The 27,238-nt window shown below is 38.8% G+C and overlaps 1 protein-coding gene across 1 annotated transcript in view; it reads left to right on the top strand.

Moving 5' to 3' along the window:
* The first annotated feature begins 3,759 nt into the window (after nucleotides 1-3,759).
* LOC148951984 (lysosomal alpha-mannosidase-like) overlaps nucleotides 3,760-27,238 on the top strand; it is a 397,289-nt gene continuing 373,810 nt past the window's right edge. Inside the window, exon 1 of the mRNA XM_089089462.1 lies at nucleotides 3,760-3,777. The gene's annotated coding sequence lies outside the window, so the exon portion shown is untranslated. The remainder of the gene's footprint in view (nucleotides 3,778-27,238) is intronic.

Below are 27,238 nucleotides of genomic sequence, written 5' to 3'. Positions count from 1 at the left end.
ATCATGCATTTCAACGAAAGAAATCCAAAATGAGCTTTGAAAAATCAAGAGAATGTAATTGTCATAAGGTAAACCACGACAAAACACTACTGAAATATTCCAACTCTTGCATTTCAACGAAAGAAATCCAAAATGAACTTTGAAAAATCAAGAGAATGTAAGTGTGACAAGGTAAACCATAACAAAACACTACTGAAATATTCCAACTCTTGCATTTCAACGAAAGAAATTCAAAAATGAACTGTGAAAAATCAATAGAATGTAACTGTGACAATGTAAACCATAACAAAACACTACTGAAATATTCAAACTCTTGCATTTCAACGAAAGAAATCCAAAATGAACTTTGAAAAATCAAGAGAATGTAACTGTGACAATATAAACCATAACAAAACACTACTGAAATATTCCAACTCTTGCATTTCAATGAAAGAAATCCAATTCACCAACATAAGAGTTGAATTTTTTCGGTACTCCAAAGAAATTTAATTCCTCACTGTCATGACAATGCATGCATACATTTCCAATAGTGCTACCACTTGTACTTGTTTCATAGTTTAAATACTTCTCCTTGTCGGTATTCAGTGCTACAATAACATTGTCATGTGAACACACTTCATTAAAATGCTCCATCTTCACTTTTTATTTTAAAAGATATGACTTATGTGTTTATCATTCCATCGCGTAGAAAAATAGTGATTTAATACATGCAATAAACTAGATAGTGTCGATAACCCGCTATGAAGTACCACCAGTGGAAAAGCCGCATCGTGTCTCTGAGAAGCATAGAGTACAATTGTTAGAGCCGTAAGCATATTTTATGTCATTTTAAGATACGTAAAAAAAAATTGAATAATTTCGAAGTCCAAAAAAATTTTAGTCCAATAAAAAAAAAGTGCTACTACAAACATTATTTTTCTAATAGTAAAGGTCATGACTAACATGTCTATACCATTCTCATTTTAAGTTTGGAAAATATTAAATGTGATTTTTTTTGTTTCAAGTGTTTCATCTCATTCGAGGACATGTAAAAAAAAAAGTTGAAAAAATATATCATGTTAAAAAAAATACTAAAAAAAAAATTAAAAAGAAAATGAGGGGAGGGGACCAAAAAGTTGGAGGGGAGGGGGGCACCCTTCGAGTTTGGGGGTAGGGGACCTTTGGAGGGTTGATGTCTCTGCTGGTTAGGGTCGTTGGTGCTTATGATCCTTGATGGTTCGTACTCACATACACCTTACTACTTGATTTGCAAGGATTTCTAAGGTTTGTTCTGAATTTCATCATTAAAATTCTTTTCTTGCGATCTACATCTCTCTTAGTATCAACTTTTTAGTATACTATAACGTTAGACTTTATTTTAAACTGACAACACTGTTCAAACGCCACTTGTGTATTATACAGAACACATCGAAGAAGTAAAGCTATCCATTATTAAAATTCTTTTCTTGCCATCTACATGTCTCTTAATATCAACTTTTTAGTATACTATAACGTTGAACTCTATTTTAAATTGACAAAACTGTTCAAACGCCACTTGTGTATTATACAGAGCACATCGAAGAAGTAAAGCTAGGTCAAGTCATAAGACCATTTTATCATCTTTAACCATTTCCATAGATTAAGATTGTTCCAAATTTATAATAAATAAGCTATGAGTTAACATGCTCTTCGGGGTTACCTTAACTGCTAATCAGTTTAACCCTTTTTCTCCATCTTCATACGATCCAATCACTAATTAGAATGATTCACGCTCCTATTATTCAAAAATTAATTAATATCATTCATAGAGTCCAATTCGCAAATGCTAAACCCTTTTTTAGCAAATAGAGTTATTTTTTTGGTAAATGATTATACAGCATATTGGCATACCTCATAGCAATTGACGCTTTAAGGCAAAATCACACAAAGTGACTGAACCATACAAAACTAAATAGTTTGATGGTTTACCTTAATGGATAAAAGAAAAAATACAAACTCCATAAATGGCAACAGATAACACAACCAGACTGGTTAATGCTATTGATATCAATTACACAAGGAATTATACTTCCAAAACCTGGTTGACCACTTTATAGGTTTGCCAGCTTTTTAAAATGTGCACGTGAAACTGTACTGCACATTCTTGTGCAATTGATATCAATAGCAAAAAACCAGTCTGATTGTGTTATACAATCTCGACTATAGTTTCAAAACGTGTTTGACCACTTTATAGGTTTCCTCGCTTTTTGCAATGTGCACGTTAAACTGTAGTGTATTCCATGTGAAATTCCTTGTGCCATTGATATCAATAGCAATAACCAGTCTGGTAATCTGCCTTGGAGAGGTGCCACGGAACATAGTCTTGTAGAATTCCATAGATACAATCTACTTAATAGTAATACTAATAGCAGTAGCAGTACTAGTACTACAAGTGCTATTAGTAGTACTAGTGTGCACATAGCATGTTTTTATTAGTTCAACATCCCCCCCCAACATGCCCTGAAAGTTTCAATCCAATACTTTAAGCCGTTCCTGAGATGTTTCTCATGCGGTATTTTGACAGCCTGCGTACACATAGCGTGTTTCAATTTGATTCAACGTCCTCCTCAACATTTCCCGTGAAATTTCTTTTTATTACCCTTAGCATTAATATCAGTATTAACAATAGCAGAAGAAGTAGTAGTAGTACCCTTTGATGGGTTCAACAACCCCCCTAAATTTAATAAATGTTTTAACTTAATGCTCAAAACTGTTCCTCCGATATAGCGCTTTTAATAACCTGCTTCGACATAGTGTGTTTTGATTCATTTCAACCTCCCCCTCAAAATGCTCTGAAAGCTTCATCTTAATCCTCTAAGTGTTTCTTAGATACTGCTGATGTGCCATTTTGACTACCAGCATTCACATTCTGTGTTTGTTTTAGTTCAAAACAGCCCTCACCTTTACGCCCTTTTGATAACCTGCATCGACATGGCGTGCTTTGGTTTAGTTCAACACTCCATTAAGCATTCCCTAAAAGTTTTACCTTAATACCCTTAGCTTCAGTAGTAGTAGTCGTTGTAGTAGTAGCAGTTGTAGTAGTAGGCTTAGTAGCTTTCGTAATGGCAGTAGTATGCATATAGTACCTTCGGTTTGTTAAACACCCCCCTTAACATGCCCTAAAAGCTTTAACCTTATACCCTAGGGCTTAGGTCATTCCTGGGATATTGCTGAAACGCCTTTTGATTACCTGCCTGAACATAATGTGTTTTGATTTAGTTCAAGATCCCCCTAAGCATTCCCTCAACGTTTCTTCTTAATACCCATATCCTCAGTAGTGGTGGTAGTAGCCATGGGTGCCCCTAAGCTGAATTCTTTTTTTGGGGGGGGGGATTACCTTGTCTAATCGGCACTTTCAATGTTGGATATCAACCCCGATGCCACGCTGGCGAATTCATCGAACGCCCCCAACGACAGGCCATGTTGACTGCCACCGATGAGTTGTAACGCAACCGGTGCACCGCCGGCACGCCATCACCAACGTGCCACCGTCGGCCGAAGCTGCGGCGTTCCGCTGACTTTGAATTAATTTGAGCCAATTCTTTATTGCGTCAACCGCAATGTTGGAGCTTTTCTTTTTTCGTGTGGTTAAGGATTTTGATTATCCTGCTTAGAAATCAAGTGCGGTTTGGAAATTAAACAAACAAGTGCGCGCACAAATAGTTTGCAAGAATTCCTTGTTTTATTCAGCACTAGTTCTTGTAGCACATCCACTGAATAGACAATTGTCTTTTAAACAGACACCAGATTAAATTCCAGGTAGGAACTTGAGAGTCAAGGACCTCTCTATTTCAAGACACCTTGGTATAGCAAAGAATCAATATTTCTTGACTCCTTTCCATAGGTAGGTGCTTATAAATACTGAGGTTTTGATTCCGTGACATAGCAAGGCTACTTGAAACGGTAGGTTCTGAAAATTCTCTAGTTTCTACCTGTTAAATTCTGAATTTAACATCGAGGAAAATTAATGTGTTTTCTTATTTGTCATAAAACCACTGGAGGTGTAATAACTAGGAGCAGACTAGGAGGTGTCTAATTAGAGGACGGTGACCTATTTCAGACATTAACAGAAATGATTGGGAAGGAAACTACAAATGCAGGTCTCCCTAATCACCATCTCAATAGTTATCTTATATCTATTATACCAGCATGAAAATTAATTTTTCTCCTCTAAATCTGTCTAAATTTTCTTAATAAGTATTTCATTAGTTTGAATAATTCACCCATATACAATGGTAACTATTTTAAATGCACAGACAGTTAATAGTAGAGACCTAATTGCTATTACAAATTTTTAGCTTGACTCTAATCATAGGCAGCGCAATAGCGCTGCCTAAGTAAACAACGATGTTAGCACAATTTATTATTTATTTTATTTTTTTCCTTTAGACCAGGGCCCTTCGTATCGAAGGAGTTGACGCAGAAACTTGAAAAAGGGATCATTCGATAGGAAATTGGAATGGCTAGTGCCCCTTCTAACAGTCGAAAGTGATTGGAAGGCAACTAACAACCCTTCCATGCTCACCATTTCCCCAAACACCCCCAATCAAAATTTTGAGATAGCCATTTTGTTCACCGTAGTTGATTTCTAGATAGAAAATATGTTTTTGGACACTCCCCCACAGGCCTCAGGGCAAGGGTTGTTATGCACTGGGGATATATAAGGTTTTTATAGAAAGCTTTGTCGTAGAAACTTGAAAAAGGGCTCATTCGGTTGGAAAATCAAAGGGCTAGTGCCCATTTTAATAGTCGAAACTGATTATTAATTTATTTTTTCCTTTAGACCAGGGCACTTCGTATCGAAGGAGTTGTCGCAGAAACTTGAAAGGGGGCTCATTGGATTGGAAATTGGAATGGCTAGTGCCCTTTTTAATAGTCGAAAGTGATTGGAAGGCAACTAACACCCCTTCTACGCTGACCATTTCTCCAAACACACCCGATCAAAATTTTGAGATAGCCATTTTGTTCACCGTAGTTGATTTCCAGATAGAAAATATGTTTTTGTACACTCCCCCACAGTCCTCAGGGCAAGGGTTAAGTTATGCCCTGGGGGCATATAATGTTTTTATTGAAAGCGTTGTTGTAGAAACTTCAAAAAGTGCTCATTCGATTGGAAATTGAAATGGCTAGTGACCTTTTTAATAGTCGAAAGTGATTGGAAGGCAACTAACATCCCTTCCATGCCTACCATTTCCCCAAACACAACCAATCAAAATTGTAGATAGCCATTTTGTTCAACGCAGTTGAAAGTTTTGGAAATTATATCTTTGAGCAGGATACTCCCCCCACAGTCCTCAGGGCAAGGGTTGTAAGTTATGCCCTGGGGGTATACAAGGTTTTTATTGAAAGCTTTGTCGTAGAAGCTTGAAAAAGGGCTCATTCGATTGGAAATTCAAAGGGCTAGTGCCCCTTTTCCCCCAAACACATCCAATCACAATTTTTAGATGGCCATTTTGTTCAACGTAGTTGAAAGTTTTGTTAATTATGCCTTTAAGAATGACAACCCCACCCCCACATCCCTCAGGGCAGGGGTTGTAAGCTATGCTCTAGGGGCATATAAGGCTCTTATAGAAAGCGTTGTCGTAGGAAACTCATAAAGGGCTCATTCGATTGGAAATTGAAAAGTCTATTGCCGTTTTTAATAGTTGAGAATGATTTGAGAGCAACAAACCCCCTCTTACGCTCAACGTTTTCCCAAACACATGCAATCAATCGTTTTAGATATCCATTTTTTTTCAAGGTATTTGAAAGTTCTTGAAATTTTATCTCTAAGGATTATACCCCCCCCCCACAGCCCTCAGGGCAAGGGGTTTAAGTTATGCCCTGGGGGCATATAAGGTTTTTATAGATAGTAATGTTGTAAAAACCTCAAAAAAGCCTCAGTCGATTGGAAATTGAAAGGGCTAGTGCCCTTTTTAATTATCGAAAGTGATCGAAGGGCAACTAACACCCTCTCACGCCCACCATTTCCCTAAACACATCCAATTAAGTTTTGAGATAACGCTTTTGTTCAACGTAGTTGAAAGTTCTGGAAATTATGTATTTGAGAATGACAAACCACCAAGAGCCCCCAGGGCAAAGGTTGTTAGTCATGCCCTGGGGGCATATAAGGTTTGTAAAGATAGTATTGTCGTACAAACTTCAAAAGTTGCTCATTCAGTTAGAAATTGAGAGAACTAGTGCCCTTTTTAATAGTAGAAAGTAATTAGAAGGTAACTAACCCCCCTTTCAGGCCTACCATTTCCCAAAACACATACAATTCAATTTTTGGGGTAGCCATTTTGTTCAACGCAGCTGAAAGCTCTGGAAATTAGATCTTTGAGGAAGACAACCCCCTACGGCCCTCAGGACAAGGGTTCTAAGTTATTCCCTGGGGGCATATAAGGTTTTTATAGAAAGCGTCGTTGCAGAAACTTCAGAAGGGGCTCCTTCGATTGGATATTGAAATGGTTAGTGTCCTTTTTAATAGTTGAAAGTGATTGGAAGGCAACTAACACCCCTCCCACGCCCACCGTTTCCCGAAACACAACCAATCAAAATTGTAGATGGCCATTTTATTCAACGCAGTTGAAAGTTTTGGAAATTAAATCTTTGAGCAGGACACTCCTCCCACAGTCTTCAGGGCAAGGGTTATAAGTTATGCCCTTGGGTATATAAGGTTTTTATTGAAAGCTTTGGTAGAAGCTTAAAAAAGGGCTCACTCGATTGGAAATTCAAAGGGCTAGTGCCCCTTTTAATAGTCGAAAGTGATTGGAGGGCAGCTACCCCCCCCCCTCTCACGCCCAACTTTTCCCCAAACACATCCAATCAAAATTTTTAGATAGCTATTTTGTTCAACGTAGTTGAAAGTCTTGTTAATTATGCCTTTAAGGATGACAACCCAACCCCCCACATCCCTCAGGGCATGGGTTGTAAGCTATGCCCTGGGGGAATATAAGGTTCTTATAGAAAGCGTTTTCGTAGAAAACTCAAAGAGGGTTCATTCGATTGAAAGTTGAAATGGCTAGTGCCCTTTTCAATAGTTGAAAATGATCGGAGGGCAACCAACCCCCTCTTACACCCACCGTTTCCCCAAACACATACAATCAAACTTTTGAGATAGCCATTTTTTTCAACATAGTTGAAAGTTCTGAAATTTATGTCTTTGAGGATGAAACCCCCCCCCCCCCATACCAGCCCTCAGGGAAAGGGGTGTAAGTTATGGCCTTTGGGCATATAAGGTTTTTATAGAAAGCGATGTTGTAGAAACCTCAAAAAGGCCTGAATTGATTGGAAATTGAAAGGGCTAGTGCCCTTTTTAATAGTCGAAAGTGATTGGAAGGCAACTAACACCCCTGCCGCACGTACAATTTCCCTAAATACAAAAAATCAAAATTTGAGATATCCATTTTGTTCAACGCAGTTGAAAGTTTTGGAAGTTATATCTTTGAACAGGACACTCCCACCACAGACTTCAGGGCAAGGGTTATAAATTATGCCCTGGAGGCTTATAATGTTTTTTTTGAAAGCTTTCTCGTAGAAGCTTGAAAAAGGGCTTATTCGATTGGAAATTCAAAGGGCTTGTGCCCCTTGTAATAGTCGAAGGTGATCGGAGGGCAACTAACGCCCCTCTCACGCCAAAGTTTGCCCCAAACAAAGCCAACCAAAGTTTTAGATAGCCATTTTGCTCAACGTAGTTGAAAGTTTTTAAAATTAGGTCTTTAAGGATGACACCCCCCCCCACCTCCCTCAGGGCAATGGTTGTAAATTATGCCATGGGGGCATATAAGGTTTTTATAGAAAGCGTTGTCTTAGAAACTTTAAAAAGTACTCATTCGATTGGAAATGGAAATGGCCAGTGCCCTTTTTAATAGTTGAAAATGATTGGAGGGCAACTAACCCCCTCTCACGCTCACCATTTCCCCAAACACATACAATCAAAGTTTTGAGATAGCGGTTTTTTTAACGTAGTTGAAAGATCTGGAAATTATGTCTTTGAGGATGACAACCCCCTCCCCCCCCAAAGCCCTCAGGGCAAGGGTTGTAAGTTTTGCCCTGGGGCATATAAGGTTTTTATAGAAAGCGATGTTGTAGAAACTTCAAAAAGGCCTCATTCGATTGGAAATTTGAAAGGGCTAGTGCCTTTTTTAATAGTCGAAAGTGACTAAAGGGCATCTAACCCCCCTCTTACGCCCACCATTTCCCCAAACACATCCAATCAACATTTTGAGATAGCCATTTTGTTCAACGTAGTTGAAAGTTCTGGAAATTATGAATTTGAGGATGACATACGGGCAAATGTTGTAAGTTATGCCCTGGGGCATATAAGGCATAGATAACGTTGTCGAAGAAACTTCAAAAGGGGCTCAATCAATTGGAAAGTGAGAGGGCTAGTGCCCTTTTTAATAGTCGAAAGTAATTGGAGGGTAACTAACCCCCCTCTCACGCCCACCACTTCCCCAAACACATCCAACCAAAATTTTGTGATAACCATTTTATTGAGCGTAGTTGAAAGTTCTGGAAATTAGGTCTTTGAGGATGGCAACCCCCCACAGCCCTCAGGGCTAAGGTTTTAAGTTATGCCCTGGGGCCATATAATATTTTTATAGAAAGCGTTTTCGTAAAAATTTCCAAAAGGGCTCATTCGATTGGAAATTGAAAGGGATATTGTCATTTTTAATAGTCGAAAGCATTTGGAGGGAAACCCCCCCCCCCCACGCCCATCATTTCCCCAAACATTTCCGATCAACATTTTGATATAGACATTTTGTTCGATATAGTTGAAAGGTCTGGAAAATATGTCTTTGAGGATGAAAATCCTCCCCCCATAGCCCCCAGGACAAGGGTCGTAAGTTATGCCCTTGGGGCATATAAAGTCTTATGGAAATTTTCTTCGTAGAAGCTTCAAAAAGGGCTCATTTGATCGGAAATTGAGAAGACTACTGCCTTTTTGATTAGTTGAAAGTGATCAAAGGGCAAACCCCCCCCCCCATGCCCAGAATTTCTCCAAACACTTCCCATCAAAATTTTGAGATTGCTATTTTTCAGCTTATCAGAACGAACTGGAAATTATGTCTTTGAGGATAACAAAACCCCCAGCCCTCAGGGTAAGGGTTATAAGTTATGCCCTGGGGACATAACAGATTTTATAGAAAGCATGGTCATATAAACTTTGGAGGGGGGCATTGGATTGGTAATCAGACCCTCTAATGTTCTTTTTAAGAGTCAGAGTGATCGGAGGGTATCCACCCCCCCCCTCCCACACACACACGCACACACACGTCGTATTGTCCCGAAATGCATCTAATAGAAATTTTGAGATAGCTATTCTGTCCAAAATAGTCTAAATATCATGTAACAAGGCCTTTGGGTATAAACAATCCCCAGAGATTAGGGGCAAGGGTTGTAAGCTATGCCCAGGGGGTATTTAAGGTTTTTATGGAAGGGATGTTTGTTTAACTTTAGAAAAACACTATGTCAATATAAACCGAACAGAAATTAATTAAAAAAAAACCTTTTCAACAAAATAAGTTTTTAAAAAAAGTAAAGAACTCCATTAAACCAAAATGAACAAAAATAGAATCAAATAATTTACCAAGAATACAACTACCACAAATCAGTATCAATTAATAAATGAAACCCAAAACAAACATAAATTAAAATAAGTAAGAATCAAGCTCAAAACGAGCAGAAATTAATATGAGTAGGGTTCTAAACCCCCATCTTTCTAAAAGCCAGAATATAATTTGTACTTTACTGATAAAATGACTTTTAATGTTTTCACTTTTCTAACTTTAAGAAATCAAAGATCAATTACGGTTTTAAGGAGTAAATATTATCATATTTATGTTAAGCTGGTAAGGCAGATTTTTTTCAATGAATTCATTTGAATTTTTTCAGTAAAGTACAAATTCCATTATAGCTCTTAGACGGCTTGGCGTTTAGAACCCAGCCCATTTTAATTTCTGCTCATTTTGAGTTTGACTCTTATTTGTTTTAATTTCTATTTGTTTTGGGTTTCATTTATTTATTTATACTGATTTGTGGTAGTTGTATTATTGGTAGATTATTTGATTCTATTTTTGTTCATTTTAGTTTAATGGAGTTCTTTACTTTTTTTAAAAACTTATTTTGTTGAAAAAGTTTTTTTTTTTATTAATCTTGGAAAATAGGAGTAGAGAGGGGTCAGAAGGTACAAACGGGACTCCTTATATGGGCATAGAATACTGACGGGATTCCAAATAAGGGCATAGCCTCCCTAGGGAGAAAGATTACGTAATGGGGTCAATGACCTCTTTTTCCAAGGTCGATTTATTTGATGTTTCTATGTGTAATAGCTCCGGGGCGAAGGTTGCACATGCGCATTGAATTCTAACGGGAACAGTGTTATAGATCTGGGACTCGTAGGGGATGTTGATTTCCGATAAATTGAATGCGCAATCAATGTGTGTCAACAACAACAACAACGACCTTGACATTCGCTGAGAGCGTGCACTTACAACAACATCGACCTTGGAACACCTGTGCTGTCGACCTCAATTCACCTATCGTGAATCAATAATTCCCCTTAGAAACAACAAATTAATTCCCATTTCTTGACAGATCAATCAATCAATGACATCATCTGTCAGACTTTAAAAATTTTCTCCCTAGAAACATTTCTCCAGGAATAGATCCAAGTCAATAATGTCTTTGCCTCGGGAACAACTCTTTTGGTCGAACTCCAAAGGATATTAATAGCCAAAGGCCATGGAAACAATTAGGCAAGAAACATCTTAGCGATGAATTGTTTTAGCGCGCGAAAAGGTTTCCTATTAATTTGAAATGCGTTAGCGCAGGGATGCCAATAACAAAGGAACACGCTGAATTTACGTTTAGGGATTATTTGGGCGAAACCGTTTTAGACAGGCTATGGAACTATTTCGGCGAAACAGTTAGAGACATTTTGAAAGAAGATTTTAGGAAAGGTTTTAGAAGAGAATTTAATGGTGAAACTCTCTGGTCGTTATAATACACAAGTTTCATTTGAACAATGTTGTGAGGTCCTCTAACCCAACCCCAAAGGGTTCCAATCCTCCTACCCCAACCCCGAAGGAAGCCCCCGGTCCTCCAAGGCCCCCCCCGCTCCCCCAGGGCCCCCGGCCCCCCCCCAGGCCCCCCCCGACCCCCCACGGCCCGCCCCGGGCCCCCCAAAGGCCCATCGAGCTCCCAAAGGACCACCGGCGCCCCAAAGGCCCACCCAGACCCCCAAAGGCCATCCCCGGGCCCCCCAAAGGCCCATCGAGCTCCCAAAGGACCAACGGGGTCCCAAAGGCCCTCCACCGGTCCCCAAATGTCCCCCAGGCACCCAAAGGCCCTCCCTGTGCCCCCAAAGGCCCTCCTCCGGGCCCCCAAGGCCCATCGAGCTCCCAAAGGACCACCACCGGTCCCCCAAATGGCCCTCCGGACCCCCAAAGGCCCTCCCTGTGCCCCAAAGGCCCTCCCTGTGCCCCAAATGCCCTCCCTGTGCCCCAAAGGCCCTCTCCCCGGGCCCCCCAAAGGCCCATCGAGCTCCCAAAGGACCAACGGGGTCCCAAAGGCCCTCCACCGGTCCCCAACTGCCCACCAGGCACCCAAAGGCCCACCCTGTGCCCCCCAAAGGTCCCCCCGAGCTCCCAAAGGCCCCCCGGCCCGCAAGGGACCCACAGACCCTCAAAGGCTCTCCCCGACCCCCCCGTCGTTCGTTGATGTGTGTTGTCTGAAACCTATGATTTGGGATGTGTAGTTTGCTACTTCAGGCTTTTCTGAGCTAAGGTTTCCTAGTATTTCCTAGGTGAATGTTGTCTGAAACCAATAGTTTGGGATGAGTAGTTTGCTATTTCAGGCTTTTATGAGCTAGGTTTCTTAGCCTTTCGTTGGTGTGTGTTGACTGAAACTTATGATTTGGGATATGTAGTTTGCTATTTTTGACTTTTCTGAGTTGGATTTCTTAGTCTTTCATAGGTGTTTGGTGTCTGAAACTTATGATTTGGGATGTGTAGTTTGCTATTTTCGACTTTTCTGAGCTGGATTTCTTAGCCTTTCATAGGTATGCGTTGTCAGAAAATTATGATTTGGGATGTATAGTTTGCTATTTCAGGCTTTTCTGAGCTCTGAAACCTATAGTTTGGGATGACTAGTTTGCTATTTTTGACTTTTCTGAGCTAGGTTTCTTAGCCGTTCATCGGTGAGTGTTGTCTGAAACCTATGATTTGGGATATGTAATTTGCTATTTCCGACTTTTCATAACCGGATTTCTTAGTCTTTCGTAGGTGTGTGGTGTCTGAAACCTATGATTTGGGATGTGTGGGTTGCTATTTTTTGACTTTTCTGAACTGGATTTCTTAGCCATTCGTAGGTGTGTGTTGACTGAAACCTATGATTTGGGATGGTTAATTTGCTATTTTTGACTTTTCTGAGCTAGATTTCTCAGCCTATCATATGTGTGTCCTTTCAGAAAATTATGATTTGGGAGGTGTAGTTTGCTTTTTGGACTTTTCAGAGCTAGGATTCTTAGTCACTCATAGGTGTTTGTTGTCTGAAACTTCGAGTTTGGGATGAGTAGTTGGCTATTTCAGACTTTTCTGAGCTAAGGTTTCTTAGTATTTCGTAGGTGAATGCTGTCTGAAACTTATGATTTGGGATATGTAAATTACTATTTCGGGCTCTTCTGAGTTGGATTTCTTAGTCTTTCATAGGTGTGTAGTGTCTGAAACCTATGATTTGGGATGTGTAGTTTGCTATTTTCGACTTTTCTGAGCTAGGTTTCTTAGCCTTTCATAGGTATGTGTTGTAATAACATTATGATTTGGGATGTGTAGTTTGCTATTTCAGGCTTTTCTGAGCTATGGTTTTCTAGTATTTCGTAGGTGAATGTTGTCTGAAACCAATAGTTTGGGATGAGTAGTTTGCTATTTTTGACTTTTTCTGAGCTAGGTTTCTTAGTCTTTCGTTGGTGTGTGTTGACTGAAACCTATGATTTGGGATATGTAGTTTGCTATTTTTGATTTTTCTGAGCTGGATTTCTTGGTCTTTCATAGGTGTGTGCTGTCTGAAACCTCCGATTTGGGATGGGTGGATTGCTACTTTTGACTTTTCTGAGCTGGATTTCTTAGCCTTTCATAGGTGTTTGTTGTCAGAAACCTTTAGTTTGGGATGACTAGTTTGCTATTTTTGACTTTTCTGAGCTAGGTTTCTTAGCCATTCATAGGTGAGTGATGTCTGAAACCTATGATTTGGGATATGTAATATGCTATTTCTGACTTTTCATAACCGGATTTCTTAGTCTTTCGTAGGTGTGTGATGTCTGAAACCTATGATTTGGAGGTGTGTGGGTTGCTATTTTTTTACTTTTCTGAGCAGGATTTCATAGCCATTCGTAGGTGTGCGTTGACTGAAACCTATGATTTGGGATGGTTAATTTGCTATTTTTGACTTTTCTGAGCTAGATTTCTTAGCCTTTCATAGGTGTGTCCTTTCAGAAAATTATGATTTGGGAGGTATAGTTTGCTTTTTGGACTTTTCAGAGCTAGGATTCTTAGTCACTCATAGGTGTTTGTTGTCTGAAACTTCGAGTTTGGGATGAGTAGTTGGCTATTTCAGACTTTTCTGAGCTAAGGTTTCTTAGTATTTCGTAGGTGAATGCTGTCTGAAACTAATGATTTGGGATATAGTATTTCGTAGGTGAATGCTGTCTGAAACTTATGATATGGGATATGTAAATTACTATTTCAGGCTTTTCTGAGTTGGATTTCTTAGTCTTTCGTAGGTGTGTGATGTCTGAAACCTATGATTTGTGATGTGTAGTTTGCTATTTTCGACTTTTCTGAGCTAGGTTTCTTAGACTTTCATAGGTATGTGTTGTCAGAAAATTATGTTTTGGGATGTGTTGTTTGCTATTTCAGGCTTTTCTGAGCTAAAGTTTTCTAGTATTTCGTAGGTGAATTTTGTCTGAAACCGATATTTTTGGATTAGTAGTTTACTATTTTTGACCTTTCTGAGCTAGGTTTCTTAGTCTATTGTTGGTGTGTGTTGACTGAAACCTATGATTTGGGATATGTAGTTTGCTATTTTTGAATTTTCTGAGATGGATTTATTAAACTTTCATAGGTGTGTGTTGACTGAAACCGATGATTGGGATGAGTGGTTTGCTATTTTTGTCTTTTCTGAGCTAGATTTCTTAGCCATTCATAGGTATGTGTTGTCTGAAACTTATGATTTGGGATGTGTAGTTTGCTATTTGAACTTTTCAGAGCTATGATTCTTAGTCCGTCATAGGCGTTTGTTGTCTGAAACTTCTAGTTTGGGATGAGTAGTTTCGCTATTTCAGGCTTTTCTGAGCTAAGGTTTCTTAGTCTCTCATAGGTGAATGATGTCTGAAATCTATGATTTGGGATATGTAAATTACTATTTTGGGCTTTTCTGAGTGGGATTTCTTAGTCTTTCATAGGTGTGTGTTGTCTGAAACCTATGATTTGGGATGGGTGGATTGCTACTTTTGACTTTTCTGAGCTGAATTTCTTAGCCTTTCATAGGTGTTTGTTGTCTGAAACCTATAGTTTGGGATGACTAGTTTGCTATTTTTGACTTTTCTGAGCTAGGTTTCTTAGCCGTTCATAGGTGAGTGTTGTCTGAAACCTATGATTTGGGATATGTAAATTACTATTTCGGGCTTTTCTCAGCTTGATTTCTTAGTCTTTCATAGGTGTGTGTTGTCTGAAACCTATGATTTGTGATGGATGGATTGCTACTTTTGACTTTTCTGAGCTGGATTTCTTAGCCTTTTATAGGTGTTTGTTGTCTGAAACCTATAGTTTGGGATGACTAGTTTGCTATTTTTGACTTTTCTGAGCTAGATTTCTTAGCCTTTCATAGGTGTGTCCTTTCAGAAAATTATGATTTGGGATATGTAAATTACTATTTCGGGCTTTTCTGAGTTGGATTTCTTAGTCTTTAATAGGTGTGTGTTGTCTGAAACCTATGATTTGGGATGTGTGGGTTGCTATTTTTTTACCTTTCAGATCTGGATTTCTTAGCCGTTCATAGGTGAGTGCTGTCTGAAACTTATGATTTGGGATGGTTAATTTGCTATTTCCGGCTTTTATTAGCTAGGTTCCATAGCCTTTCATAGGTGTATGTTGTCAGAAAATTACGATTTGGGATGTGTAGTTTGCTTTTTGAACTTTTCAGAGCTAGGATTCTTAGTCCATCATAGGTGTTTGTTGTCTGAAACCAATAGTTTGGGATGACTAGTTTGCTATTTCAGACTTTTCTGAGCTAGATTTCTTAGCTGCTCATAGGAGTGTGTTGTCTGAAACTTATGATTTGGGATATGTAAATTACGTTTTCGGGCTTTTCTGAGTTGGACACTTCTATATTTTTCCACACACGAAAACTTACACACACACACGTCAAAACTTACACACACAAAAGCTTAGACACAAAAAAACTTACACACACACACACACAAAAACTTACACCCACACTCAAAAACTTATACCCACACTCAAAAACTTACATGCACACAAAAAATTACATTTACACAAAAAATTACACACACACTAAAACTTACACACACGCACAAAAACTGACACACACACACAAAAACTTACACACACACACACGAAAACTTACGCACACATACACACACACACACACATACAAACAAAAAACTAACACATGCACACAAAAACTTACATTAACATAAAAAAATAAATTCACACAAAAACTTACACACACGCACAAAATTTTACACTCACACACAAAAACTTACACACACACACTAAAACTTACACACACACACTAAAACTTACACAGACACACACAAAAACTTACACACACTCACACACATACACACACACACTAAAACTCACACACACACACGCCAAAACTTACACACACAAAAACTTACACACACAAAAAATTACATTCACACACAATCTAACACACACACACACACAAAAACAAAGTTACACATTAACATTAAAACTTACATTCACAAAAAAAAATACGTTCACACAAAAACTTACACACACACACACACACACACACACACACACACAAAAAACAAACACCCACACACACACACGAAAACAAACACACACACACCAAAACTTACACACACACAAAAACTTACACACACACACACACACACACTCATACACAAACTGACACATTCACAATAAAACTTACATTAACAAAAAAAATTACATTCACACAAAAACTTACACACACACACACACACACACACAAAACTCACACACACACACACACACACGAAAAATTACACACACACTCAAAAAATTACATACACAAAAACTTACACACACAAACACACACACACACACAAAAAAAAATTCCACATGAACACAACAAAAAACTCACACACACACGCACAAAAACTAACAAACACACACACACACACACACACAAAACTAAAACACACACACACTAAAAATTACACACACACGCAAAAACTTACACACACAAAAACTAACACACACACACACACACACAAACACACACACACAAACACACACACACACACACACACAGACACACAAAAAAAACACAAACACACAAACAAACACACAAAATTACAAACACACACAAAAAAACTTACACCCACACACAAAAGCTTAGACACACAAAAACTTACACACACAGACACAAAAACTTACACCCACATGCAAAAATTTACATGCACACAAAAACTTACATGCACACAAAAACTTACAAACACACACAAAACTTACAAACACACAAAAAAACTCACACACAAACAAAAACTTAAACAAAAAAAAAAACTTACACACACTCACACACACAAACAAACACCCCAACACACTAACACAATCAACCAAAACACAAAAAACAAACACACAAAAACACACACACAAACAAAAACAACGTAAAAACCCATCACTATCAAACAACACCGCACAAACAATAAAACTCTACCACCCACAAACACGAGAACACGCACACTCACACACACACTCACAAACAAACACACAAACAAACAAATGAACACACAAACAACCACACAAAAACTAAAAAATTCACAAGAACACTGACATGCTCACACAAACTTACACACACACACACACACACACACACGATAAATAACACACACACACGTAAACTCTGACATGCACACAAAAGCTGAGTCACTAAAAAACTCACACACACACACACAAAAAATTCCACAGACCCTCAAAAACTTACATGCACACGAAAACTTACATGCACACAAAAACTTACACACTTACCATATCACAGGTACAGTTTCTTAATTTTTAAAATTTCATTTTGAATTTATGTCGTGAAATGAAAGAGTTGAAATATATCAGTAGTGACTTGTTGTGCATTACCTTCTGACATTTACATTCACTTGATTTCTCGAAATTCATTTTGAATTTTTGTCATAAAATGCAAGAGTTGGAAAATTGGGGTCGTAGCCCACCAGCCCGAATGGTGGAAATCCACTAACTCAGTATTGGGGTCCCAGTCCACCAGCCTGAACGGTGCAAATTCACTAGCTCAGAATTGGGATCTTAGTCCACCAGTCTGAATGGTGGAAATACACTAGCTCAAGATTGGGGTCTCAGTCCACCAGTCAGAAGGGTGGAAATTCACTGTTTAAGTTAGATTAGGTTAACTTATCATGAGCACGCATGATAAGTTAACCTAACCATTTCTGGTGAGTATGGTTAGGTTAGGCTAGATTAAGTTAGGTTAGGTTAAGTTAGGTTAGGTTAGCCCATGTACGCTTCACTTAGGTTAGCCTAGGTTAGGTGAGAGACAGGCAAAAAGTTAGGTGTATGATTAGGTTAGGTTAGGTTAGATTAAGTTAGGTTAGGTTAAGTTAGGTTAGGCTAGGTTAGCCTACGTACGCGCGCATACGTAGAATTTGAATTTTTCAAATTCAAAATGAAATTTGAAAAATTAAGACAATGTAACTGTGATATGGTAAGTGTGTGTAAGTTTTTGTGTGTGTGTAAGTTTTTGTGTGCATGTAAGTTTTTGTGTGCATGTAAGTTTTTGCGTGTGGGTGTAAGTTTTTTTGTGTGTGTGTGTAAGTTTTTGTGTGACTAATATATTGTGTGTGTAAGTTTTGTCGTGTGTGTGTGTAAGTTTTAGTGTGTGTGTGTGTGTGTGTAAGTTTTTGTGTGCATGTAAGTTTTCGTGTGCATGTGTAAGTTTTTGTGTGTGTGTGTGTGTGTGTGTGTGTGTGTAAGTTTTTTTGTGTGTGTAAGTTTTTGTGTGTGTGTAATTTTTAGTGCGTGTATGTAAGTTTTTGTGTGTGTGTAATTTTTTGTGTGCATGTAAGTTTTTGTGTGCATGTAAGTTTTTGCATGTGTGTGTTTGTTTTTGTGTGTGTGTGTGTAAGTTTTTGTGTGTCTAATATTTTGTGTGTTGGTGTTATTTTTTGTGTGTGTGTGTGTAAGTTTGTGTGTGTTTGTGTGTGTGTGTGTAATTTTTTGTTTTTGTGTGTGTGTTTTTATGTTTTTGTGTGTGTGTGTGTTTGTGTGTGTGTGTTTTGTGTGTGTCAGTTTTGGGGTGTGTATGTGTGTTTTGTGTGTGTGTGTTTAATTTTTGTGTGTGTGTGTGTGTGTGTGTGTTTGTTTGTTTTTGTGCGTTTTTGTGTGAGTTTTGTTTTGTGTTATTTTGTTAGTTTTTTTTGTTTTGTTGTTTTTGTGTGTTTTTTGGTTTTTGTTTAATTTTTTTTGTTTGTATTTTTTTGCGGGTGTGTGTTTGTTTTGGTGTGTGTGTGTGTGTTTTTGTTTTGTGTGTGTGTGTGTGTGTGTGTGTGTAAGTTTTTGTGCTAATTTCTTTTTTAATCTGCATGTAATTTTTATTGTGATTGTGTTAGTGTGTCTGTGTGTGTGTGTGTGTTTGGGTGTTAGTTTGTGTGTGTGTTTTAGTTTTTGCGTGTGTGTGTAAGTTTTCGTGTGTTTGTGTGTGTTTTTGTTAGTTTTGTGTGTGTTTTGTGTGTGTGTGTGTGTTTTAGTTTTTGTGTGCTTGTTTGTTTGTGTGTGGTTGTTAGTTTTCGTGTGATTGTGTATGTTTTTGTGTGTGTGTGTGTGTGTAAGTTTTTGTGTGTGTAAGTTTTAGCGTGTGTTTGTTAGTTTTCGTGTGTGTGTGTGTATGTTTTCTTGTGTGTGTGTGTGTAATTTTTTGTGTGTGTGTGTGTGTAATTGTTCGTTTGTGTGTGTTAGTTTTCGTGTGTGTGTGTTAGTTTTTGTTTGTGCGTATAAGTTTTTGTGAGTGTGTGTAAGTTTTTGTGTGAATTTATGTTTTTATGTGCATGTAAGTTTTCGTGTGCATGTGTAAGTTTTTTTTTTGTTTGTGTGTGTGTGTGTGTTTGTGTGCGTTAGTTTTCGTTTGTGTGTGTAAGTTTTTGTGTGTGTGTGTAAGTTTTTGTGAGTGTGTTTAAGTTTTAGTGTGTGTTTTAGTTTTTGTGTACATGTAATTTTTTGTGTGCATGTAATTTTTTGTGTGTGGGTTTTAGTTTTTGGGTGTGTGTGTAAGTTTTTGTGTGTGTGTGTGTGTAAGTTTTTGTGTGTCTAAGCTTTTGTGTGTGTAAGTTTTGACGTGTGTGTGTGTAAGTTTTCGTGTGTGGAAAAATTTAGAAGTGTCCAACTCAGAAAAGCCCGAAAACGTAATTTACATATCCCAAATCATAAGTTTCAGACAACACACTCCTATGAGCAGCTAAGAAATCTAGCTCAGAAAAGTCTGAAATAGCAAACTAGTCATCCCAAACTATTGGTTTCAGACAACAAACACCTATGATGGACTAAGAATCCTAGCTCTGAAAAGTTCAAAAAGCAAACTACACATCCCAAATCGTAATTGTCTGACAACATACACCTATTAAAGTCTATGAAACCTAGCTAATAAAAGCCGGAAATAGCACATTAACCATCCCAAATCATAAGTTTTAGACAGCACTCACCTATGAACGGCTAAGAAATCCAGTTCGGAAAAGTAAAAAAATAGCAACCCACACATCCCAAATCATAGGTTTCAGACAACACATACCTATGAAAGACTAAGAAATCCAACTCAGAAAAGCCCGAAATAGTAATTTACATATCTCAAATCATAATTTTCTGAAAGGACACACCTATGAAAGGCTAAGAAATCTAGCTCAGAAAAATCAAAAATAGCAAACTAGTCATCCCAAACTATAGGTTTCAGACAACAAACACCTATGAAAGGCTAAGAAATCCAGCTCTGAAAAGTCAAAAGTAGCAATCCATCCATCACAACTCTTATGTTTCAGACAACACACACCTACGAAAGACTAAGAAATCTAGCTAAGAAAAGCCCGAAATAGTAATTTACATATCCCAAATCATAGGTTTCAGACAACACTCACCTATGAACGGCTAAGAAACCTAGCTCAGAAAAGTCAAAAATAGCAAACTAGTCATCCCAAACTATAGGTTTCAGACAATAAACACCTATGATAGGCTAAGAAAGTCAGCTCAGAAAAGTCAAAAGTAGCAATCCACCCATCCCAAATCATAGGTTTCAGACAACACACACCTATGAAAGACTAAGAAATCTCACTCAGAAAAGTCCAAAATAGTAATTTACATATCCCAAATCATAGGTTTCAGACATCATTCACCTATGAACGACTAAGAAACCTTAGCTCAGAAAAGCCTGAAATAGCGAAACTACTCATCCCAAACTAGAAGTTTCAGACAACAAACGCATATGACGGACTAGTAATCATAGCTCTGAAAAGTTCAAATAGCAAACTACACATCCCAAATCATAAGTTTCAGACAACACATACCTATGAATGGCTAAGAAATCTAGCTCAGAAAAGACAAAAATATCAAACCACTCATCCCAATCATAGGTTTCAGACAAAACACACCTAATAAAGTCTAATAACTCCAGCTCAGAAAATTCAAAAATAGCAAACTAGTTATCTCAAATCATAGGTTTCAGTCAACACACCCCAACGAAAGACTAAGAAACCTAGCTCAGAAATGTCAAAAATAGCAAACTACTCATCCCAAACTATTGCTTTCAGACAACATTCACCTACGAAATACTAGAAAACCTTAGCTCAGAAAAGCCTGAAATAGCAAACAACACATACCACATCATAATTTTCTTACAACACATACCTATGAAAGGCTAAGAAACCTAGCTCAGAAAAGTCAAAAGTAGCAAACTACACATCCCAAATCATAGGTTTCAGACATCACACACCTATGAAAGACTAAGAAATCCAACTCAGAAAAGCCCGAAATAGTAATTTACATATCCCAAATCATAAGTTTCAGACAGCATTCACCTACGAAATACTATATCCCAAATCATAAGTTTCAGACAGCATTCACCTACGAAATACTAAGAAACCTTAGCTCTGAAAAGTCTGACATAGCCAACTACTCATCCCAAACTCGAAGTTTCAGACAACAAACACCTATGAGTGACTAAGAATCCTAGCTCTGAAAAGTCCAAAAAGCAAACTATACCTCCCAAATCATAATTTTCTGAAAGGACACACCTATGAAAGGCTAAGAAATCTAGCTCAGAAAAGTCAAAAATAGCAAATTAACCATCCCAAATCATAGGTTTCAGTCAACGCACACCTACGAATGGCTATGAAATCCTGCTCAGAAAAGTCAAAAAATAGCAACCCACACACCTCCAAATCATAGGTTTCAGACATCACACACCTACGAAAGACTAAGAAATCCGTTTATGAAAGGTCATAAATATCAATTTAAAAATCACACAAATTATTTTTCTGAAATCACTCACATAAGAAATTCTAAGAAAAAAATATCAGTAAATACGAAAATAGAAAAATATTAATCACAAAATATATGTTTCAGACAAAACACACCTATGAAAGGCTAAGAAATTCAGCTCAGAAAAGTGAAAAGTAGCAATCCACCCATTCCAAATCATAGGTTTCAGACAACACACACCTATGAAAGACTAAGAAATCCAGCTCAGAAAAGTAAAAAATAGCAAACTACATATCCCAAATCATAGGTTTCAGTCAACACACACCAACGAAAGACTAAGAAATCTAGCTCAGAAAAGACAACAATAGCAAACTACTCATTCCCAAACTATTGGTTTCAGACAACATTCACCTACAAAATACTAGAAAACCTTAGCTCGGAAAAGCCTGAAATAGCAAACTACACATCCCAAATCATAATGTTCTGACAACACATACCTATGAAAGGCTAAGAAACCTAGCTCAGAAAAGTCGAAAATAGCAAACTACACATCCCAAATCATAGGTTTCAGACACTACACACCTATCTAAGACTAAGAAATCCAACTCAGAAAAGCCCGAAATAGTAATTTACATATCCCAAATCATAAGTTTCAGACAGCATTCACCTACGAAATACTAAGAAACCTTAGCTCAGAAAAGTCTGAAATAGCCAACTACTCATCCCAAACTCGAAGTTTCAGACAACAAACACCTATGAGTGACTAAGAATCCTAGCTCTGAAAAGTCCAAAAAGCAAACTACACCTCCCAAATCATAATTTTCTGAAAGGACACACATATGATAGGCTGAGAAATCTAGCTCAGAAAAGTCAAAAATAGCAAATTAACCATCCCAAATCATAGGTTTCAGTCAACACACACCTACGAATGGCTAAGAAATCCAGCTCAGAAAAGTCAAAAAATAGCAACCCGCACATCCCAAATCATAGGTTTCAGACACCAAACACCTACGAAAGACTAAGAAATCCGGTTATGAAAAGTCGGAAATAGCAAATTACATATCCAAAATCATAGGTTTCAGACAACACTCACCTATGAACGGCTAAGAAACCTAGCTCAGAAAAGTCAAAAATAGCAAACTAGTCATCCCAAACTATAGGTTTCAGACAACAAACACCTATGAAAGGCTAAGAAATCCAGCTCAGAAAAGTCAAAAGTAGCAATCCACCCATTCCAAATCATAGGTTTCATACAACACACACCTATGAAAGACTAAGAAATCCAGCTCAGAAAAGTCGAAAATACCAAACTACATATCCCAAATCATCGGTTTCAGTCAACACACACCAACGAAAGACTAAGAAACCTAGCTCAGAAAAGTCAAAAATAGCAAACTACTCACCCCAAACTATTGGTTTCAGACAACATTCACCTATGAAATACTAGAAAACCTTAGCTCAGAAAAGCCTGAAATAGCAAACTATACATCCCAAATCATAATTTTCTGACAACGCATACCTATGAAAGGCTAAGAAATCCAGCTCAGAAAAGTCGAAAATAGCAAACTACACATCCCAAATCATAGGTTTCAGACACCACACACCTATGAAAGACTAAGAAATCCAACTCAGAAAACTCAAAAATAGCAAACTACATATCCAAAATCATAAGGTACAGACAACACCCACCTACTAAAGTATAATAAAACTAGCTAATAAAAGTCTTAAAAATAAAAAAAATCATACCAAACTATTTGTTTAAGACAACATTCAACTATGAAATACTAGGAAACCTTAGCTCAGAAAAGCCTGAAGTAGCAAACTACACATCCCAAATCATAGGTTTCAGACAACACACATCAACGAAAGATGGGGTGGTCGGGGAGAGCCTTTGAGGGTCTGTGGGTCCCTTGAGGGCCGGTGGTCCTTTGGGAGCTCGGGGGGACCTTTGGGGGGCACAGGGTGGGCCTTTGGGTGCCTGGTGGGCTTTTGGGGACCGGTGGAGGGCCTTTGGGACCCCGTTGGTCCTTTGGGTGCTCGTGGGGCCTTTGGGGGGGCCCGGGGTGTGGGCCTTTGGGGCACAGGGAGGGCCTTTGGGGCACAGGGCGGGCCTTTGGGGGTCCGGTGGGTCATTTGGGGGACCGGTGGTGGTCCTTTGGGAGCTCGATGGGCCTTTGGGGCCCGGCGGAGGGCCTTTGGGGGCACAGGGTGGGCCTTTGGGTGCCTGGGGGTCTTGTGGGGACTGGTGGCGGGCCTTGGGGACCCCGTTGGGCCTTTGGGAGCTCGATGGGCCTTGGGGGGGCCGGGGGAGGGCGTGGGGGGGTCTGGGTGGGCCTTGGGGGCGCCCGTGGTCCTTTGGGAGCTCGATGGGCCGTTGGGGGGCCCGAGGATGGCGATTGGGGGGCTGGGTGGGCCTTTGGGGGGGCCGGTGGCCCTTTGGGAGCTTGGGGGGCCTTTGAGGACCGGGGGCGTCCTTCGGGGTTGGGGTAGGAGGATTGGAACCCTTTGGGGTTGGGTTAGAGGACCTCACAACATTGTTCAAATGAAACTTGTGTATTATAACGACCACAGAGTTTCACCATTAAATTCTCTTCTAAAACCTTTCCTAAAATCTTCTTTTAAAATGTCTCTATCTGTTTCGCCGAAATAATTCCATAGCCTGTCTAAAACTGTTTCGTCCAAATAATCCCTAAACGTAAATTCAGCGTAATCCTTTGTTATTGGCATCTCTGCACTAATACATTTCAAATTAATAAGAAACCTTTTCGCGCGCTAAAACAATTCATCGCTAAGATGTTTCTTGCCTAATTGTTTCCATGGCCTTTGGCTATTAATATCCTTTGGAGTTCGACCAAAAGAGTTGTTCCCGAGGCAAAGACATTATTGACTTGGATCTATTCCTGGAGAAATGTTTCTAGGGCGAAAATTTTTAAAGTCTGACAGATGATGTCATTGATTGATTGATCTGTCAAGAAATGGGAATTAATTTGTTGTTTCTAAGGGGAATTATTGATTCACGATAGGTGAATTGAGGTCGACAGCACAGGTGTTCCACGGTCGATGTTGTTGTAATTGCACGCTCTCAGCGAATGTCAAGGTCGTTGTTGTTTTTTTTGACATACATTGATTACGCAATCAATTTCTCGGAAATTCACTTCCCCCTCGAGTCCTAGATCAATAACATTGTTTCCCGTTAGAATTCAATGCGCATGTGCAACCTTCGCCCCGGAGCTATTACACATAGAAACATCAAATAAATCGACCTTGGAAAAAGAGGTCATTGACCCCATTACGTAATCTTTTTCCCTAGGGAGGCTATGCCCTTATTTGGAGTCCCGTCAGTATTCTATGCCCATATAAGGAGTCCCGTTTGTACCTTCTGACCCCTCTCTACTAATAGGCTACTGCCTAATCTTGAACATAGGATCTTAAAATTGAAGTATCTCAATCATGGACAGATTCAATCACTGACATCTGTTGTGAAAAAGAGTAATTATATTTAAATGGACTTGGCTATAAGATTGTAGTCAGCCAATCCCAACTATCTGCATGAGGTCCAAGATTAAGAACCTGCTGTCCTTGTTTAGGGAAGATACATTTTAGTCAAAACATTTGTCAACATCACAGACCGTCCAAGTACTGGGGTTTTTCACCCAAAATTCTCTTTCATGTAGTAGATATGGTCTGGCTGTTCGAGCCACTTTCACACATTACTTCTCCCACCACTCATAGTCGTCACACTGGCCTTTGCAGTGTGTTCTACCTTCTCCCTAATGGCCCTCATGGATGACTTTTACAAAGTTGCCAACTATAACCCAAATCAAAACTAAGTTCACGTTCTTTTTCACTATCTTACCCAAGAGAACTGTCTGAGCTGTCATCAACAGTCACTGTCTGAACCTTTTCAGTTTCATTTTCACCCTCAGGGCTGTCTTCTCACCAAATCTCTTCGCACCCTGCTTCTAAGTTTTTCTTGATTTTGTTGCTTCAATTTTTTCTTTTCCACCTCTTCTTTGCCTTCCTTGTAGCAAAGGTAGCTTCAATCTTGGCTTTCACTGATGTACCAGTGAGCACTTTTGTTCTGGTCTCCTTTTTTCCTTGAATCATTTCGTTTTCTTGGTGGTGCTGGGATGTGGTTGTACTTGTTCAGGTGTCACTATCCTATTTCACAGTGGCTGCAAAATCACAGGGCTTATTGCAAGCATTGGGTGAGAGGATGGCAGTACAGGTAGAGATGGGGTCGAAGTTAGAACCTCTGATGAGCTTGGCAACTTACCACTAGCTTCATGGGCTAAAAAACATTTAGTTGGTCTGTATTTAAGAGCATAGATCTTCATTATCAAAACAATATGGAAATGAAAGGGGGTATTCCTTCCAAATTCCTTCTGGATGTTTGATCATGTGAAAGCTAAGGGGAAAGATTTTCCTTCCAACCCAGCTGTGATGTAAATGGTGAAAATTCTTATTGATGGTGACGGTTGCTCGATGAAAAAACAAACAAAAAAACACTGTTAATTTTGATAATTAATTCTGTTCGGAATACATAACTGTTATATATTTCAACTATTATGCAATGGCTGAAGCGTCAGAGCCATTTCGTTTCAACCAGATTTCTCCTTCTCTTGATGAATAACGAAGAAGACTAGCATCCAGCCAGCGACTCGCGAAGTTTCTAACTCGCGAATAGGCCCAAATCTGACAAAAATTAAAGCTGGGATTTGAGAAAGACTGATAAAAAAAAAAATGTTTTACGGTCAACAATAATCTGCCCAGCAGAACGCCCCTGCTACTATTTTTTACCCCCGCCGCCGCCGATCTTCGCTTATCGGCAGAACTAGCCACAAAGAACTAGCCCTTTCTTTTTTATTTAAATTGTTTTATTTTTCAGTCAATTTTTAAGAAATCACAGCAAGGCAACCTGTCTTAAATCCCCCTTTAGAAAATTTAAAATTGCCATCCTTTTTTGTAGTTGATTTGAATAATTTGGGTTTCTTATTTGGCCCGAAATCCCTTAATGTAAATTTAGAGGAAATCCAAAACTATGATTCAAATTTATCATGCTTGGACTGGCCCATCTGTTTGCAATTTAATTCTCTGCTAAGTTTCCCTCTATTTTCTTTATCTTATGCGATGTACAGAGAAAGATATCCGAAGGAAGATGTTGAAGGAACTTCGATGGAAAACTCTGTTGAAAGTATGCACTTATTGAGAAGAAAAATTTAATTTTGTGTGTTTCCACTAATGTCAGTAGTTTAACAAGGATTCCACTTTAAGATGGTCATATCCATGTTGGGGAGAGCTCTACCAATAACGAGTATTTATATTTAAAAGTACCTATTATTATGAGAATTTTCAAGCTTACATCGGCATTCATAGCCCCCCTTCTGGCTACGCCACCGAAGAACCGTTTCAAAACATTTTATCCTGTCACCAAAATACTCGAAAACCCTTTGCGGCTGTATGAAGGCAAGTACATACACAGGGGTGTTCCTTTGGTT

Source organism: Artemia sp. Qi Xiang Cuo, chromosome 5 (assembly GCF_049724085.1).
Source record: "Artemia sp. Qi Xiang Cuo chromosome 5, ASM4972408v1, whole genome shotgun sequence".
In the NCBI taxonomy this organism is placed as follows: domain Eukaryota; kingdom Metazoa; phylum Arthropoda; class Branchiopoda; order Anostraca; family Artemiidae; genus Artemia; species Artemia sp. Qi Xiang Cuo.
Note: the sequence above shows the minus strand (reverse complement) of the source record. Positions and strands in the feature narration are given on the sequence as shown.